This window comes from Bos taurus, chromosome 13 (assembly GCF_002263795.3).
Source record: "Bos taurus isolate L1 Dominette 01449 registration number 42190680 breed Hereford chromosome 13, ARS-UCD2.0, whole genome shotgun sequence".
Lineage (NCBI taxonomy): Eukaryota > Metazoa > Chordata > Mammalia > Artiodactyla > Bovidae > Bos > Bos taurus.
The window spans coordinates 63,374,608-63,393,164 of record NC_037340.1 but is presented as its reverse complement, the minus strand read 5'-3'; the positions used below and the strand labels follow the sequence as shown (position 1 = coordinate 63,393,164).

The following is an 18,557-nucleotide window of genomic DNA, read 5'->3' as shown; positions in this document are numbered from 1 at the left end:
GGTGGATCAGACAGTAAAGAATCCACTTGCAATGCAGGAAACCAGAGTTCAATCCCTGGGCTGCAAAGATCCCCTGGAGAAGAAATGGCTACCCCGTCTAAGTATTTTTGCCCGGAGAATTCCACGGACAGAGGAGCCTGGCAGGCTACAGTCCACAGGGTCCCAAAGAGTTGGACATGACTGAGTGACTAACACTTATTCCTCTGGCTTGATCTAGTGTCAAAGTATTTTCTTTAAAGACTTAAAAAATATATTCAGTTCAGTTCACTCACTCAGTTGTGTCAGACTCTTTGTGACCCCATGGACTGCAGCATACCAGGCCACCCTGTCCATCGCCAACTCCCAGAGTTTACTCAAACTCATGTCCACTGAGTCGGTGATATCATTCAACCATCTCATGCTCTGTCATCCCCTTCTCCTCCTGCCCTTAATCTTTCCCAGCATCAGGATCTTTTCAAATGAGTCGGTTCTTCACATCAGGTGGCCAAAGAACTGGAGCTTCAGCTTAAACTTCAGTCCTTCCAGTGAATATTCAGGACTGACTTCAAGAGTCTTCTTCAACACCACAGTTCAAAAGCATCAATTCTTCGGCGCTCAACTTTCTTTATAGTCCAACTCTCACATCCATACATGACTACTGGAAAAACCATAGCCTTGACTAGACAGACATTTGCTGGCAAAGTAATGTCTCTGCTTCTTAATATGCTGTCTAGGTTGGTCATAACTTTTCTTCCAAGGAGCAAGTGTCTTTTAATTTCATGGTTGCAGTCACCATCTGCAGTGATTTTGGAGTCCCCAAAAATAAAAGTCTGTTGCTATTTCCATTGTTTCCCCATCTATTTGCCATGAAGTGATGGGAGGATGCCATGATCTTTGTTTTCTGAATGTTGAGTTTTAAGCCAACTTTTTCACTCTTCTCTTTCACTTTCATCAAGAGGCTCTTTAGTTCTTCTTCATTTTCTGCCATAAGGGTGCTGTCATCTGCATATCTAAGGTTATTGGTATTTCTCCCGGCAATCCTGATTCCAGCTTGTGCTTCCTCCAGCCCAGTGTTTCTCATGATGTACTACTCTGCATATAAGTTAAATAAGCAGGGTGACAATATACAGTCTTGACACACTACTTTCCCTATTAGGAACCAGTCTGTTGTTCCATATCCAGTCCTAATTGATGCTTCTTGACCCACATACAGATTTCTCAAGAGGCAGGTCAGGTGGTCTAGGATTCCCATCTCTTTCAGAATTTTCCACAGTTTGTGGTGATCCACACAAAGGCTTTGGCATAGTCAATGAAGCAGAAATAGATGTTTTTTCTGGAACTCTCTTGCTTTTTTGATGATCCAGTGGATGTTGGCAATTTGATTTCTGGTTCCTCTGCCTTTTCTAAATCCAGCTTGAACATCTGGAAGTTCACAGTTCACGTACTGTTGAAGCCTGCTTGGAGAATTTCGAGCATTATTTTACTAGTGTATGAGACAAGAGCAATTGTGCAGCAGTTGGAGCATTCTTTGGCATTGCCTTTCTTTGGGATTGGAATGAAAACTGACCTTTTCCAGTCCTGTGGCCACTGCTGAGTTTTCCAAATTTGCTGGCATATTGAGTGCAGCACTTGCACAGCATCATCTTTCAGGATTTGAAAGAGCTCAACTGGAATTCTATCACCTCCACTAGCTTTGTTCATAATGATGCTTTCTAAGGCCAACTTGACTTCGCATTCCAGGATGTCTGGCTCTAGGTTGGTGATCACACCATCATGATTATCTGGGTCATGAAGATCTTTTTAGTATAGTTCTTCTGTGTATTCTTGCCACCTCTTCTTAGTATCTTCTGCTTCTGTTAGGTCCATACCATTTCTGTCCTTTATTGAGCCCATCTTTGCATGAAATGTTCCCTTGGTATCTCTAATTTTCTTGAAGAGATCTCTAAACTTTCCCATTCTATTGTTTTCCTCTATTTCTTTGCATGGATAACTGAGGAAGGCTTTCTTATCTCTCCTTGCTATTCTTTGGAACTCTGCATACAGATAGGCATATCTTCCCTTTTCTCCTTTGCCTTTCGCTTCTCTTCTATTCAAAGAAACCTGGAATGTCAGGTCCATGAATCAAGGCAAATTGGAAGTGGTCAAACAAAAGATGGCAAGAGTGAATGTTGACATTCTAGGAATCAGCAAACTAAAATGGGCTGGAATGGGTGAATTTAACTCAGATGACCATTATATCTACTACTGCGGGCAGGAATCCCTCAGAAGAAATGGAGTAGCCATTATGGATAACAAGAGAGTCCGAAATGCAGTACTTGGATGCAATCTCAAAAATGACAGAATGATCTCTGTTCGTTTCCAAGGCAAACCATTCAATATCACAGTAATCCAAGTCTATGCCCCAGCCAGTAACGCTGAAGAAGCTGAAGTTGAACAGTTCTATGAAGACCTACAAGACCTTTTAGAACTAACAACTAAAAAAGATGTCCTTTTCATTATAGGGGACTGGAATGCAAAAGTAGGAAGTCAAGAAACACCTGGAGTCACAGGCAAATTTGGCCTTGGAATACGGAATGAAGCAGGGCAAAGACTAATAGAGTTTTGCCAGGAAAATGCACTGGTCATAACAAACACCCTCTTCCAACAACACAAGAGAAGACTCAACACATGGACATCACCAGATGGTCAACACCGAAATCAGATTGATTATATTCTTTGCAGCCAAAGATGGAGAAGCTCTATACAGTCAGCAAAAACAAGACCAGGAGCTGATTGTGGCTCAGATCATGAACTCCTTATTACCAAATTCAGACTTAAATTGAAGAAAATAGGGAAAACCACTCAGGTATGACCTAAATCAAATCCCTTATGATTATACAGTGGAAGTGAGAAATAGATTTAAGGGACTAGATCTGATAGACAGAGTGCCTGATGAACTATGGACGGAGGTTCATGACACTGTACAGGAGACAGGGATCAAGACCATCCCATGGAAAAGAAATGCAAAAAAGCAAAATGGCTGTCTGGGGAGGCCTTACAGATAGCTGTGAAAAGAAGAGAAGCGAAAAGCAAAGGAGAAAAGGAAAGATATAAACATCTGAATGCAGAGTTCCAAAGAATAGCAAGAAGAGATAAGAAAGCCTTCCTCAGCGATCAATGCAAAGAAATAGAGGAAAACAATAGAATGGGAAAGACTAGAGATCTCTTCAGGAAAATTAGAGATACCAAGGGAACATTTCATGCAAAGATGGGCTCGATAAAGGACCCATCTTTATAACAGATGACAGAGATCATTCTGTTATCTGTTATACACCTCTCTGTTAGGTCTATACTCTAAATGGTATAGACCTAACAGAAGCAGAAGATATTAAGAAGAGGTGGCAAGAATATACAGAAGAACTGTACAAAAAAGATCTTCACGACCCAGATAACCATGATGGTGTGATCACTGACCTAGAGCCAGACATCCTGGAATGCGAAGTCAAGTGGGCCTTAGAAAGCATCACTACAAACAAAGCTAGTGAAGGTGATGGAATTCCAGTTGAGCTCTTTCAAATCCTGAAAGATGATGCTGTGAAAGTGCTGCACTCAATATGCCAGCAAATTTGGAAAACTCAGCAGTGGCCACAGGACTGGAAAAGGTCAGTTTTCATTCCAATCCCAAAGAAAGGCAATGCCAAAGAATGCTCAAACTACCACACAATTGCACTCATCTCACACGCTAGTAAAGTAATGCTCCAAATTCTCCAAGTCAGGCTTCAGCAATACGTGAACCGTGAACTTCCTGATGTACAAGCTGGTTTTAGAAAAGGCAGAGGAACCAGAGATCAAATTGCCAACATCCACTGGATCATCGAAAAAGCAAGAGAGTTCCAGAAAAAAACATCTATTTTGCTTTAATGACTATGCCAAAGCCTTTGACTGTGTGGATCACAATAAACTGTGGAAAATTCTTCAAGAGATGGGAATACCAGACCACCTGACCTGCCTCTTGAGAAAAGTTAGAACTGGACATGGAACAACAGACTGGTTCCAAATAGGAAAAGGAGTACGTCAAGGCTGTATATTGTCACCCTGTTTATTTAACTTATATGCAGAGTACATCATGAGAAACGCTGGACTGGAAGAAACACAAGCTGGAATCAAGATTGCCGGGAGAAATATCAATAACCTCAGATATGCAGATGACACCACCCTTATGGCAGAAAGTGAAGAGGAACTCAAAAGCCTCTTGATGAAAGTAAAAGTGGAGAATGAAAAAACTGGCCAAAAGCTCAACATTCAGAAAACAAACATCATGGCATCTGGTCCCATCACTTCATAGGAAATAGATGGGGAAACAGTGGAAACAGTATCAGACTTTATTTTTTGGGGCTCCAAAATCACTGCAGATGGTGACTGCAGCCATGAAATTAAAAGACGCTTGCTCCTTGGAAGGAAAGTTATGACCAACCTAGATAGTATATTCAAAAGCAGAGACATTACTTTGCCAACAAAGGTTCGTCTAGTCAAGGCTATGGTTTTTCCTGTGGTCATATATGGATGTGAGAGTTGAACTGTGAAGAAAGCTGAGCGCTGAAGAATTGATGCTTTTGAACTGTGGTGTTGGAGAAGACTCTTGAGAGTCCCTTGGACCGCAAGGAGATCCAACTAGTCCATTCTGAAGATCAGCCCTGGGATTTCTTTGGAAGGAATGATGCTAAAGCTGAAACTCCAGTACTTTGGCCACCTCATGCGAAGAGTTGACTCATTGGAAAAGACTCTGATGCTGGGAGGGATTGGGGGCAGGAGGAGAAGGGGATGACAGAGGATGAGATGGCTGGATGGCATCACTGACTCGATGGACATGAGTCTGGGTGAACTCCGGGTGTTGGTGATGGACAGGGAGGCCTGGCGTGCTGCGATTCATGGGGTCGCAAAGAGTCAGACACAACTGAGCGACTGAACTCTCTTCTATTCACAGCTATTTATAAGGCCTCCTCAGACAACCATTTTCCATTTTACATTTGTTTTCCGTAGGGATGGTCTTGATCCCTGCCTCCTGTACAAGGTCAGGAACCTCTGTCCATAGTTCTTCAGGCACTCTATCAGATCTAATCCCAGGAATCTATTTCTCACTTCCACTGCATAATTCTAAGGGATCTGATTTAGGTCATACCTGAATGGTCTAGTGGTTTTCCCTACTTTCTTCAATTTAAGTCTGAATTTGGCAATAAGGAGTTCATGGTCTGTGCCACAGTCAGCTCCCAGTCTTATTTTTGCTGACTGTATAGAACTTCTCCATCTTTGGCTGCAACGAATATAATCAATCTAATTTCGGTGTTGACCATCTGGTGATGTCCATGTGCAGAGTTTTCTCTTGTGTTGTTGGAAGAGGGTGTTTGCTACGACCAGTACGTTCTCTTGCCAAAACTCTATTAGCCTTTGCCCTGCTTCATTCTGTACTCCAAGGCCAAATTTGCCTGGGTAGCTATTATATTCAAGACACTCCAGTGATACAAATGCCCTCAACTATACTTCTCCTGAAATCTGACTTTACTACCTATATTAGCTGTATATCAAACTGGACTCCTGTTCCACCTGCCTGCCACCCAAATTACTACAGACCCAAAACACTGCTCTGCTGGACTCTACTCCTATATATGACATTCATTTTAAAACGTGGTTAGCCAGTAAGATGAAGGTTCAGCAATGAGATGAAAGTATCTCAAGAGGATACCTTTAAGACTCTTCCCTCTGGACTCCACAACTAGAAGTTCCTTTTCTTTGCAAAACAGCACTATTGCCCCATTACAGTCAGGTGTCCTTGGAAGTAAACAGTATAATGCTCAATGTATGCTCTCCTCTCAATCAAGATGGCATTCCCCAAGCTTCACTCCATCATTATTCTATCATCTTCAAATTCTATTTCCATAAAAGCAATAACACACCTTGGCCAAATAGAAAAGAAAAAAAGACTAACTGCCCTTGAAATAGTAATTCAATCCGAGGAGGGAAGGTTTATTGCTGGAAAAACTTTGTTTCTTATTTATCACATCCCTCAAGCTGGATTTATGAGCAGGGAGAACACAACAAAAAATTTTTTTTTAGGAAAACACACCTGGCAGTAGAGACAAACATGGCTTAGAAAAGGGCAAGACAGGGTGTAGGGAAGTTAATTAGGAACCCTAAGGGGTATTAATAATCCTATAGCCCCACAATGGCCAAAACTGGCTCTATGTCTGAAACAGGTTATAGTGCTTAGTCCCTGGCTATGTGCTCCTTGAAAACAAGGTTATTCATATGAATATCACCTACAGCATCCAGTATCACGCCGTCAAATGGTGGGCACTAAAATCGTCAAAGGAACATAGAATGCTACTCCTGTAAGGGCCCTCAGTGCACACAAAGAAACTAAAGGCTCAGAGAAGTGAAAATGATTTGCTCAAGGTCACGGAATGGATGAACAGTGAAAAGGAAAGAGCAGAGGCTTTGAAGACAAGAAGGTCTGTTCAAATCCAAGACTGCTGTGAGGCCTTGGGCAAATTACCCAACCTTTCTCAGTCTATTTTTGTAGGGCTGCTATGAGGATTCTAAGAGATACTGCCCTCTAGATACAACCACAAATTTACAGGAAATACAGAGTATAGGGACATATTAAACACACCACAGATAAGGCAATGAGCAAAATTTCTACAGGATACACAATCCAGTTCCTTCCACAAATAAAGTGGGGAGGGCTTCCCAGGTGGCTCAGCGGTAGAGAATACACCTGCCAATGCAGGAGATACGAGTTCGATCCCTGATTAGGGAAGATCCCACATGCTGCAGGGCAACTAAGTCCATCATCTCAAGTATTGAGCCTGTGCCCTAGAGTCCATGCCCTGCAACAAGAGAAGCCACCACAATGAGAAGCCCGTGTGCTGCAACTGGAAAAAGTAGCCCCCGCTCTTTGCAACTAGAGAAAAGCCTGTGCAGTAATAAACACCCAGCACAGCCAAAGATATATAAATAAAATAAAGGGGGGAAAGTGAACTTATAAGTATCTGGAGTGGTGATGGCTACACAATGATATGAACATACAGAATGCCACTGCACTATATGGCTAAAGTGGTAACTTTTATATTGTATGTATTTTTTACCACAATAAAAAAAGTTCAAAAATTTTTTAAAAAGGAATACATTGTGAAATACTTAAGGACAAAATATGATGATAGCAAAATTTCAAAGCACAGGATAAGGAAAAGAGATAAAGGCATAAATGAAATAATACTGACCATGAATAGATAACTCCTGAAGCTGAATGATGGGTACAACATGGTTCATTAACCTACTCTGTCTACTTTGCATATGTTTGAAATTTTCCATATTAAAAATAAAGAAGATTTGGTAGCACTGTGGCTGTGGGCTTATTTCTTAACCTACTGATGTCTCAGTTTCTTATCTATATGATAAGGAACAATAGTACCTACTTCTAGAGTTGAGATGAGAATGATTTTTTATATTTAGACATATTACATCTAAAATTTATATAAATATATTAAAATCTTATATGTAAATATATTATATACATGAATTCTCTAAGGTTATATATAAATTTATATTAGCTAGATAACACACACACAAAGGGCCCAGCACATAGTAACCTTCAGTAAGTATCAGCTCTATTAGTATGAACACAAGGTACTAATATGGTGTCTCAATACAATGGGCACCCAAATCATGGCAGCTGTTGTTAATATAAATGGCAGAGTTAGGTCTAGAACCCAGGCCAGATTTTTAATCAAGTATTTGACACATCTCCTTGATAGACCAGGTCAATGACCCACTGGCAACTCTAACATCCCCGGTGTCTCCTGACAAATACCAGAGAACCTAATACAGGATCAGGAGCTGACTAATGTTTAACATGCTTCTCTGGAAGCAGGCAGGGCCACCTTGTTTGCCAAAACCAGGTAATTTATGGTACATTTCCTAATATCTGCTGACAGAACAAATAAGAAAGGCTCTAGGACATGATCAATGTTCACACCAGCCTTCAAAGTGATTTGGTAAAACCATAGAAAATAACACCCAGCTAAGGTGCACCACACAGGGTAAGAGCTGACAAAGAAATGGCAATTTTTCCCTGAGCAAATATACAAGTAACAGATGAGTGCTGAGAGACTAGCTCTTTAGGTCTTCACACTCTCCTTCCTACCCCCTATATTTTAAGAGAAGACAAACTCTTTTTCAACATACTTCAAGTATGACTGTTTGCTGGATTAACTGCTTCCTTGAAACGATAAAATTATAGACAAAGAGCTCATTCTAATCCTTTTATCAATTTAAGTACAAATTGGCTTAGGAATATTATTACCTTTTCTACCTCCTCTAGGAGACTATGAGAGGGTATCACCCACTCCAAATTATGGGACATGTCCTCCCCACTCCGATCAACAGCAGGAATATGGATGCCACTTGATCTATGAGTAGTCACACATCTCCATTTCTGCTCAAGTCGCTCCCATTGCACACAGTAGCCTCTCTCCATCTCCAGAGCCTAAATCACCTGTGACCATACTTTCTGGAAACAAAGGGGAAGAGGAGAGAAGTACCGCGTGAGAAAAGGTATCTGGGTGCTGCTTCTGGGTAATCTGGGAGATCTGGTCCAAACACAGAAACATTGGTGTTTCGTATTATAAGCACAACCAGAAGGAATATTAGAACTTAAGATGGTCCTGGATAATACACGGTCACTTTGTCCTACAAGGCCCAGTATAAATGCTCGCTTCTCCAAAAATGTTCCCTAGGCACCACAAATGAAGCAATCCCTCCCTCCTCTGAACTTCCCTATCACTTTACCCCTTTATGGTACTGCTAAGAGTTCATACTGTGGTTCTTACAACTCACTTGTGTAACTACACACCAACCAGAATAACAAAAAATGAAAAAGACAGATAATGCTAAGTGTTGACAAGGATATGGAGCAAAAGGAATTTTCTCATGCACAACTGATGAGTGTGATCTGGTATGCCTCTGAAAACTGTCAATAACCACTAAAGCTGAACTCTATGGACTTGAGTTATGTGGTTGGAGAACACTCACTGTTTCCCCTTAACAGTTCTGCCCACAGTCCTTTGCTCCATCACTGCCTCTGTCTAAAATGCTTCCAGCATTCTTTCTCCCAACCCAAGGCTGATCCAGACCACTCTTCCTGGTCACTCCAGCCCAAAGAGATCTCCTCTTCTATAGAAAACTCTGCTATTTACCTATTAACTCTGACAAATGACTTGGGTTCTTCATATATAAACTGTATTATCTGTTTTTATAATGTAGTTTTAGTAACATCTAACCTGCTCCTCACAATACATTGTGAGGAAAGCAAGATATAGATTATTAACCCTATTTTATAGATGCTTCTGAATTGTGGTGCTAGAAAAGGCTCCTGGGAGTCCCTCAGACAGCAAAAAGATCAAAGCAGTTAATCCTAAAAGAAATCAACCCTAAATATTCATCAATTGATGCTGAATACTTTAGCCACCTGATGCAAAGAGCTGACTCATTGGAAAAGACCTTGATACTAAAAGATTGAGGGCAGGAAGAGAAGGGGGCAACAGAGAATGAGATGGTTGGACAGCATCACCGACTCAATGGATGTGAGTTTGAGCAAGCTCCAGGAGACAGTGAAGGACAGGGAAGCCTGGCATGAAGCAGTCTATGGGGTCACAAAGAGTTGGACACGCCTTGGCGACTGAACAACAACAGATGAGAAAATGAAGTTCCACAGAGGAGACAATGACTTATTCCAGTTTTTATGACCAAATTAGTTCCAGGAAACAAAAGATGTTAGTCTTCTAAACCAAACTGTCTTATCAGCTACAACTTCATGATTACCTTATCTCCCCAGAGACCACAGGTTCCCTGAAGACAAGAGACTGTTTTACACATTCACCTCCCTCACAGCACCAGGGGAGGCACTCAGTGAGAGCCATACAGTTTGGCCGACTGATTTCAATACTGTCCCCAAACTGTGAGACTGAACAAAGGCATATTTCCTTTTCTTCCAGACCTCACGGACAATGCTAAATTGTTGGAAGAAATCATGAACAAAACACAGCATCCCAAATAACATTTCTTTTTTGAGGGAAGGGACAAGAGACGAGGAAGAGCCCTTCAAGACAGGGTAAGCTCCATTTCGTAGGGTTCCATGCTGCTAAGTGTTCAAAGAAGGCTGGCAGAGGCAGTAGCAATGGGTTTCAAAAACCACCGATTAGTCATAATTAACAAGTCAAACATCGATCAAATGGGAATTCCCTGACAGTCTGGTGGTGAGGACTCCGCATTGTCCCTGCTGAAGGCCTGGGTTCAATACCTGGTTAGGGAACTAAGATCCCACAAGCTGCACGATGCAGCCAAAATCAACACAAAAAACAACTAATGCCGGAAACCACACCTCAATTCTACTTGCAAGCAAAACAGAGAGCTATCTTATTTTAAAACTGCATATAAAACTTAAAATAATTAAGTCTGAAACTTAATTTTCTTCATCCAGTCATGCCCGACTTTTTGCGACCCCATGGACTGCAGCCCACCAGGCTTCTCTGTCCATGAGATTTTCCAGGCAAGGATACTGGAGTGGGTTGCCATTTCCCTCTCCAGGGGATCTTCCCAACCCAGGGATCAAACCCGGATCTCCTGCACTGCAGGCAGATTCTTTACCAACTGAGCTACAAGGGAAGCCCTCAAGTAAGAAGCTAGACATTATCAACTCTGGAAACCAGTCAAAGAACTGATGTGAGAACACGGCAAGCACTAGGCAGGCGTCTGCACCCCCAAGCCTGGAGGACAATGTCGCCTCTTACCCTAAGGTTCTTGACTTTACACAATGGCTGATAGACACCTCAGCAACAGAGGAGAAAATCTAGATAACAGGTAGAAAGGAAGAGAGGGAGGGAAGGTCAAAAACAAATTCAAACACTGAAAGTGAGATATTAAAATCGGCCTCCTGCCCTAATGCTACATACATCAATTCTGCTATTTTCAGTTTGAACTCTCAACCAAAATATCCAGGCCAAGGCAGCAGAGGTAAGTATAAGCTAGGACCTGTTGTATTTATCTGAATGTAATTTGAAGGCAGCAATCATGTCCTGTTTGGTTTGTATGTTCTCCATAGGGAGAACTCATAGTTGGTACTCCAAATTCCTGGAACAAATAGTTGGACTTAGGGATGGAAAGCAGCTGACATAACCTTGCTACAGCAGCTAGGTAACCTACTTATCATGGTAACTCTACCCAAGACCCTAATTTTAGTAAAGTTATTTTTAATTGGTATGAAAATCAATTTAGGATGAGCCTTTAAGGTATGAAGAAAAGTTATTCTTGTGTTCAACTGATTCAGGCACAGCTATCATTATTATATTGAGAGCACCATTTCTCAGAGCCAGCTTACTGCTATCTGGAAGAACAAAGTCTCAAGGCCTTTTAACATGGTATGTGTTAAGCAGAGAACAACATTTGACTTCTCAGTGCAGCATGATCATACCTTCCAGAAAGGAAGCCCAGATGTAGAGCAGACCTAGAGAAATAATGAGTTATGGAGACAATTCTTTTAAATCTACTACTGCATTTGCTTTCACTAGCATGAAGAATTGTGAAGGAAAACTAGACAAATAGATCAACAGACACTAGGCAAACACTACCTTTAACTAGGCTTAGTGAAATCCTTCATAAAACAAACAAACAGGAGATAGCTAAATATCAGATAAATGCCTCTAGAATGAAAACCTGGCCAACAACACTAAATCTGACCTTCCAAATGAAAATACTTACTTGGAATAAAGCAATGATTCTTACCTTGACAAATAAACAGAACTATTCAGTCTCTACAGATGGCATTTTAAGGGCCAGGTAACCTCAGCAGACGTTATCTCATAAAGCCAAAGCTCTAAGGAAATGCAAATTTCTGGTCCAGTGTTTTTCCAGTCCTAGTGGTGTTTGGGAATCTTACAGTGTTTTTTCAACTTTCCTTTTATTCTATGATTTTAAACAGCTTGCTACGTTTTTGAATATAACTTTTTAGTCACGGGATTCAAGTTTGCCCCATGGGACAACAGCTCCAAGTTTATAGTGGAATTCAGTAGATAATTTGGTAAATTCATCTCACAAGCAATTTTTCAGCAATTTGTCCACTCTAAAAAGCAATATCCATCATTTATACACTGAAAGGTATCTATGAACCCAGAATTTAACCCTGTGAGATACTCTCAATATTCTCACAAAGCCCTTCCTCCTTTCAGAGATAAATTCTCAAGCTACTCCCATAAAACCAAACATTCAGACTGTTGAGAGGTAAAAGTATGATCCAAGATTGTCCAGTCCAACCCTTGTGTTTTATAGACAGGAAGACTGAGATCCAGGGAGTATTAGGTAATTACAGTTAACACAAGTTTGGCAAGTGTCAAAAGCCCACTGAATGCTATCCCTGCTCCCCCAGCGGAACAGCACTGGGCATGGTGGGAGAATAGTCAGATTTGCACTTCAGTCAGTGGAACACTCCAAATACATGTGTCTGAGCCTAAGAAAATCTGAATATTCAACCACAAACTCCCGACCCCTACCCCAACATAGAGAGCAGGAGAAGCAAACAGTTTGAATGGCTTCTTGGGAGATGCAGACTAGAACCTAGGGATAATACTCAATCCTTCCTCCCCTCCTCCGGAGGCACAGCACATTTATTCACATGGAGGCCATTATGACAGTGACAGAAAGACTGAGGAAAATGGAAGGGCTGCAGAAACAGAAGAGATAACTAACAATACTTGAGCAGATGCCTGTCTCAGGTTATTTGATAGTTACTCTCCACTAGAAGAACGTCAAATCCTTTTTCTGTCACCAGGCCTCATCCTTCAGCCCTCTGATTATTTTATGAAGCAATAAGAAGGAAAGGGGCTTGGACAATCCCATGCACTGAATGAGTAGCCAAGGACTAGACCAAACATCCTCAGGCCCACGAATAGACTCCCATGTACCCCACTGCCCCTTCTTTCTCGTCCTGAAAGTCTGTGAGCTATATCCCACCATGGATCTGAAACTTTCCTTACACTACCAAGGGGGCAGCTGTAAGGACAGCAGGCTAACATTACTGCTGCCATTTTCCTCCCTCCAGTTGTACATTTTCTATATAAAGCTAAAATTGAATTAAAACTAGGTTTTCAGTCACTCATGTGAAAATCCTATCTCCACCTCTACACCCCTACCACTGCCTAAGGAAGAAAGGGGAGGTAAGGGAAGAGGGAGGGAAGAGAACGAAGAAAGAAAACACCTCTCCAAAAGACACACTGGCTTAAATTCAACATTCAAAAAACAAAGATCGTGGCATCCAGTCCCATCAACATCATGGCAAATATTTGGAGAAACAATGGAAACAGTGAGAGATTTTATTTTCTTGGGCTCCAAAATCACTGCAGATGGTGACTGCAGCCATGAAATTAAAAGACACTTGCTCCTTGGAAGAAAAGCTATGACCAACCTAGACAGCATATTAAAAAGCAGAGACATTCCTTTGCTGACAAAGGTGCCTCTAGTCAAAGCTATGGTTTTTCCAGTAGTCATGTACAGATGTGAGAGCTGGACCATAAAGAAAGCTGAGCACCAAAGAACTGATGCTTTTGAACTGTGGTGTTGCAGAAGACTCTTGAGAGTCCCATGGACTACAAAAAGATCAAACCAGTCAATCCTAAAGGAAATCAGTCCTAAATACTCATTGGAAGGACTGACGCTAAAGCTCCAATACTTCGGCCACGTGATTCAAAGAACTGACTCATTAGAAAAGACCCTGATGTTGGGAAAGACTGAAGGCAGGAGTAGGGGATGACAGAGGATGAGATGATTGGATGGCATCACCCGACTCAATGAACATGAGTCTGAGCAAGCTCGGGGAGTTGGTGATGGCCAGGGAAGCCTGGCATACGACAGTCCACGGGGTTGCAAAGAGTCTGACATGACTGAGTGACTGAACTGAAAACAGTCTTACCTGTCTCCTCCTCAGCTCCCCAGATTTCTTCTCCTGGCTTAGTCTTTTCTCTGACGTGTAGGCTTAAACAATCTCTCCAAGGAACTCCCACCCTTACCATCCATGGATGGGTTAGTTTCCTTCCTCCATTCTCTGACGGTGCTTGTTCCCGCCACAACACTTCTCACACTGCCTGTTTCTTTGTCTGTCTTCCCCGAGACACCCAAATTCCCAAGCTTAGTGCTATGTGTGGCAGATGCTTAATAACTGTTCTGTAAATGGAAAACTTTCCAATAATGAGGTTCCCAATGAAACAGAATCTCAACAGGTAGCCTACTCAAATGTTGGCCAGGTGGCCACCTGGTCTATGACTTTAAGTCCCTTAACTATAAAAGATTCTCTCCAATAAACAATTCAGTACTTTCTGACTTTATTATCATACTCAGGGGTTTGGGCTTTAATATGTAAGCAATATTGGGCCATCAGATTTTTAAGGCAAGTGCAACATGATCAAATCTGTTTTTGTTGCCCTATTATCCATCTTTGGAACACCTCCCAACCTAACCCTCTGTTGGCTTCAAGACAAAATTCCAACTACATTTCACAAATATAAATACCACATGCTACCACCACACCCCCCAAAGCACACAAAGACACAGAAGCAGTCAAACCAAAGGGAATTTTGAAAGACTAAATGCAGCATTTAATTCCATCTTAACCACCTGCAAGCAACGAGGATCCATAAATACCCTCTGCTGCTGCTGCTGCTGCTAAGTCACTTCAGTCGTGTCCGACTCTGTGCAACCCCATAGATGGCAGCCCACCAGGCTTCCCCGTCCCTGGGATTCTCTAGGCAAGAACCCTGGAGTGGGTTGCCATTTCCTTCTCTAATGTATCAAAGTGAAAAGTGAAAGTGAAGTCACTCAGTAGAGTTCGACTCTAGCGACCCCATGGACTGCAGCCTACCAGGCTCCTCTGTCCATGGGATTTCCCAGGCAAAAGTACTGGAGTGGGGTGCCATTGTCTTCTCTGTAAATACCCTCTTAGAAACCCAAAAACTAATCCCTCTTGTGCGCCTTTATGCAAAGAGGAGGGCATGGAGAGGGAGCATTTCATAAAGGTAATCCACTTAATCATCCTGAGCAGTTCTGATCTGAGCTGCTGTCATAGCACTGCTACTCTCGATCACTGCAGTCCCATACGCCCAAACCCAGGATGGCCAGAAAGGAAGATGCAAACAAGGAGAAGCTGGGAAGTCCCCTGGGTTCTATCTCAAGAGCAGGAGTTCCCTTTAGAAGACACAGAAGGGGCAAGCAGAAATCCGCAAAAAAGGCCTCAGTGATAAGGAACTTTAATCTGCAGAGTTGGGGGAAAGGGGTAGGGAAGCTTAACCAAAGGGGTATAAGCAGGCCTGGGTCCTTGTTGGGGAACTGCATGCCACACCCTACTGCAGATGAGGCCTAATCATCATTTTGCATTTACAGAGCACTCTGGGCTTAAGGGAGGCACTAAGAGTGCCTGCTTTGCCAGTCACAAAAGGACAAATATTGCATGATTTCATTTATATGAAGCACCGAGAGTAGTCAAATTCACAGAGACAGAAAATAGAATAATAGTTGCTAGGAGGGAGAAAGGAATGGAAAATAAGTGTTTATATGTAGTTTCAGTTGAAGAAGATGAAAAAGTTCTAGACACAGATGGTGATAGTTGCACAACAATGTAAATATATGTCATACCACAGAACTGTACATGTAAAAGTGGTTAAAATGGTAAAATTTTATCTTATGTGTACCTTTACAGAAAAAAAAGCATACCAGCTTTAAAATTATATTGTCTGTAGTTATCAATTACATGACCCTGAGCACGTCATATAAACTGTTTCTTCTGCAAAACAGGTTTAATAATAGTACCTAATTCACACAGTAGCTCTTGAGAACTAAATGAGATACTCCACACAAGTCCTTAATCCAGTGACTGGTACATGGAAAGTACTTAGTATGTGTTAGCCTACTGCCACAACGCACTTTCACAGCCATTTCCCACAGGCCCCACACAACCCTGTGAGAGTTTACAGATAAAGAAACTGAGGCTCAGAGAATCACAATGAGTAGCCAAGTTCATGGTGCCACAGCAAATCAAATGCTATGCCCATGAGAGACGTCCTGTCCTCTCCACTTGTTAATTTGGTGATCTAAGGCAAGTGCCCTAAACCTTGCTATGTTTCAATTCTCAATTAGAGCTGTAAAAAAGGAAATATAAACCAAACACTACAAGCTACCTCAGGGAACTAGATGAGAAATGAAATCAGATAATGGTTACAAGAGAGAACTATAAAACGTAAACAAAGTACTATGCAACAATAGTGGTAACTTATGAGAGTGCCTGCTTTGCCAGTCACAAAAGGACAAATATTGCATGATTTGTTTTGCAGCGCACAAAACCTGGCTTCCTTTTAATGCTGGGACTAAGTAACTTCCTGGTGATTTCACTCGGGATTCTGGGTCTTAAGGCCTGAATAACTAGTTTACTGTTCTTTCAAAAGGTGGCAAACTATGGTAGAAATAAAAATATTCAGAGTCAGAAGACTGAAATCCTAGTTCTGATTCTGTCACTAAAGCAGTCTGTGAATTTAGACAACTTACTTCCCCTTTCCGAAGTTAAGGGGAAAGAGGGAAAAGGCAGGAAAAAAAAGACTAGAGAGGACCCCTTGGCAGTCCTATGTACCACTACTCTTAAATCCACAATCTTGGAAAAGGGATCCTCCAGACTCCAGAGAACTACAGCAAATATCAGTAGACTCAAGACCTGGCCTAGGAACATCCCTGCCTGATCTTTACACACAGGCATCAAACACACTGGAAAACTAGAACACTTGCCAAAGTTAATTTTAGTCCACTTTTACCCCTCTGGGCCTTATCTGAAAATAAGAAAATAAGTCTCTAGTTGAAAGCAGGAGAGTCTAAGCCACTTTCTGCTCCCCCTCCCTTTAAACACTACAGAATAGACAAGATTTGGAGGAACATGCCATAAACAAACAAAAGATGGACCTCACTGCTTTAAATGACCTACGCCTTCCTTGAGCCAAAAACCCCAGGGAACTTAAGTGTGCTGGAAATCTGGAGTCCTCTGTATCCATCCACTCCTAAGGGGCAATATTAGCAAGAAATTTGTAATTACTTCCTTTCCCCCCGACCTCGCACAGATCCAGGATGGAATTTCATCCATAATGGACACTGGCCCGTGAACCAGAGAGGACGGAGATAGGTCTCTCATCTAATGATGGGACTCAAAATCCGTTCTGCACTAAGAGATTACACAAGCTCACACTAAGAAATAAATAACAGACACCAGCACTACGGCTTTACACTTCGGTGGCTACACACTGTGATTTGGAACACATTCTTTAACCTCTCGGAGCCTTGATTTCTGTCTTTGTAAATGGGGGTAACCTCAGAAGGCAGTCTTGAGCATTCTATGAAACAGGCTACGGAAACAGGCTGCCGAAGTTCCTGCGTCAAGTCCGTTAAATGTTACCTGTTGGTATTAAACACTTCTCTCACACATCAGTTTCCTCCCTGAATCCACAAAATACCCTGCAAGGCGACTTTCTTTCTCCCGGTTCACTGAAAGGCAAACTGAGGCTCCGCCGGGAAAAGGCTGCGTGAAGTGCGGCGCGCGGCCCCAGCTCGAGGGCCTGCTGTTGTTCCTCTAAGAAGCCCAAGGTGTGCCACGAGCCCAGGACCGGGAGAGGCGGGGACCGAGGAGGCGCTCAGGTCCTTAGGGAGCCAAGCGGGTCCAGTTTTGCGCGTCTCGGGGATCCCGCAGACCCAGCCCGGGAGGGAGAGTCGGGAAACGCCCCAGGTCTGGGCCGGAGCCGGGGCCGGGCCCGCCCGAGGCCTCCCCGGCGCGGCCTCCACTCCCCCCTCCTCCCCTCGGCGGGCGGGGCGGGGCGCGAGCACAAAAGACTCCAACTTCCGAGCGGGCGCGGGCCCACCCCGCCAACTCCTGGCCCAGGCCCGGCCCGCGGAGAGGAGGCGGGCAGGGAACGCCAGGGCAGCCGGGAGCGGGAGCTGGAGCGGGCGCGGGCGGGCCCGGCCGGCGACCCAAGGCGGCGGGGCCGAGTAGAGGGGAAGGTGCGGGGGAAGGGGGCTGGGAGTTACTCCGGCTCCCGAGACTCCCAGAAGGGCCGAAAAAAGAGTTTCTAAAAATAGGCAGCGGCCCGCGCGAAGAGGTGGGTGATCGAAAAGGAACCCGGAGCACCCCCTCCCCGCACCTTGAAGGAGACGCCCCGGCTCACGGCCCCCACTCACCCGCGCTGAGAGGTCTGGAGGAAGCCGCGCCGCGCGGAAGGAGGCGGTGCCGCCGCACTCGGGGGCGGAAGGGAGGGAGCGAGGGAGGGAGGGAGGAAGAAGGCGGCCCCGGCCGCAGCGTGAGGAGCTGAGTACACACGCGGGAGTCGCCCCCGTCGCCCCCTCGGCTTCTCTCAGCTCAGCCCGCCCCGCGCCCGCGCTGCTCGCGCACCCCGCCGCACTGACAGCGGTGCGAGCCCAGCAGCCGCGAGTCCTTCCCTTGGCCCGGACCACTGAGGCGCGCGGCGGCGGGGGTG

General features: G+C 43.6%; 1 protein-coding gene across 8 annotated transcripts in view; it reads right to left on the bottom strand.

Annotated features, from left to right (window-relative positions):
- RALY (RALY heterogeneous nuclear ribonucleoprotein) overlaps positions 1 to 18,486 on the bottom strand; it is a 90,180-nt gene extending 71,694 nt beyond the window's left edge. For 4 of the 8 annotated variants that reach the window (XM_005214529.5, XM_005214527.5, XM_005214530.5 and 1 more), the window contains exon 1: positions 18,262 to 18,486. The gene's annotated coding sequence lies outside the window, so the exon portion shown is untranslated. Of the gene's footprint in view, positions 1 to 17,485 lie in introns of all 8 variants that reach the window. The other 4 variants (XM_059892435.1, NM_001014847.1, XM_010811374.3 and 1 more) reach the window with 4 other exon arrangements.
- Positions 18,487 to 18,557: the final 71 nt, after the last annotated feature.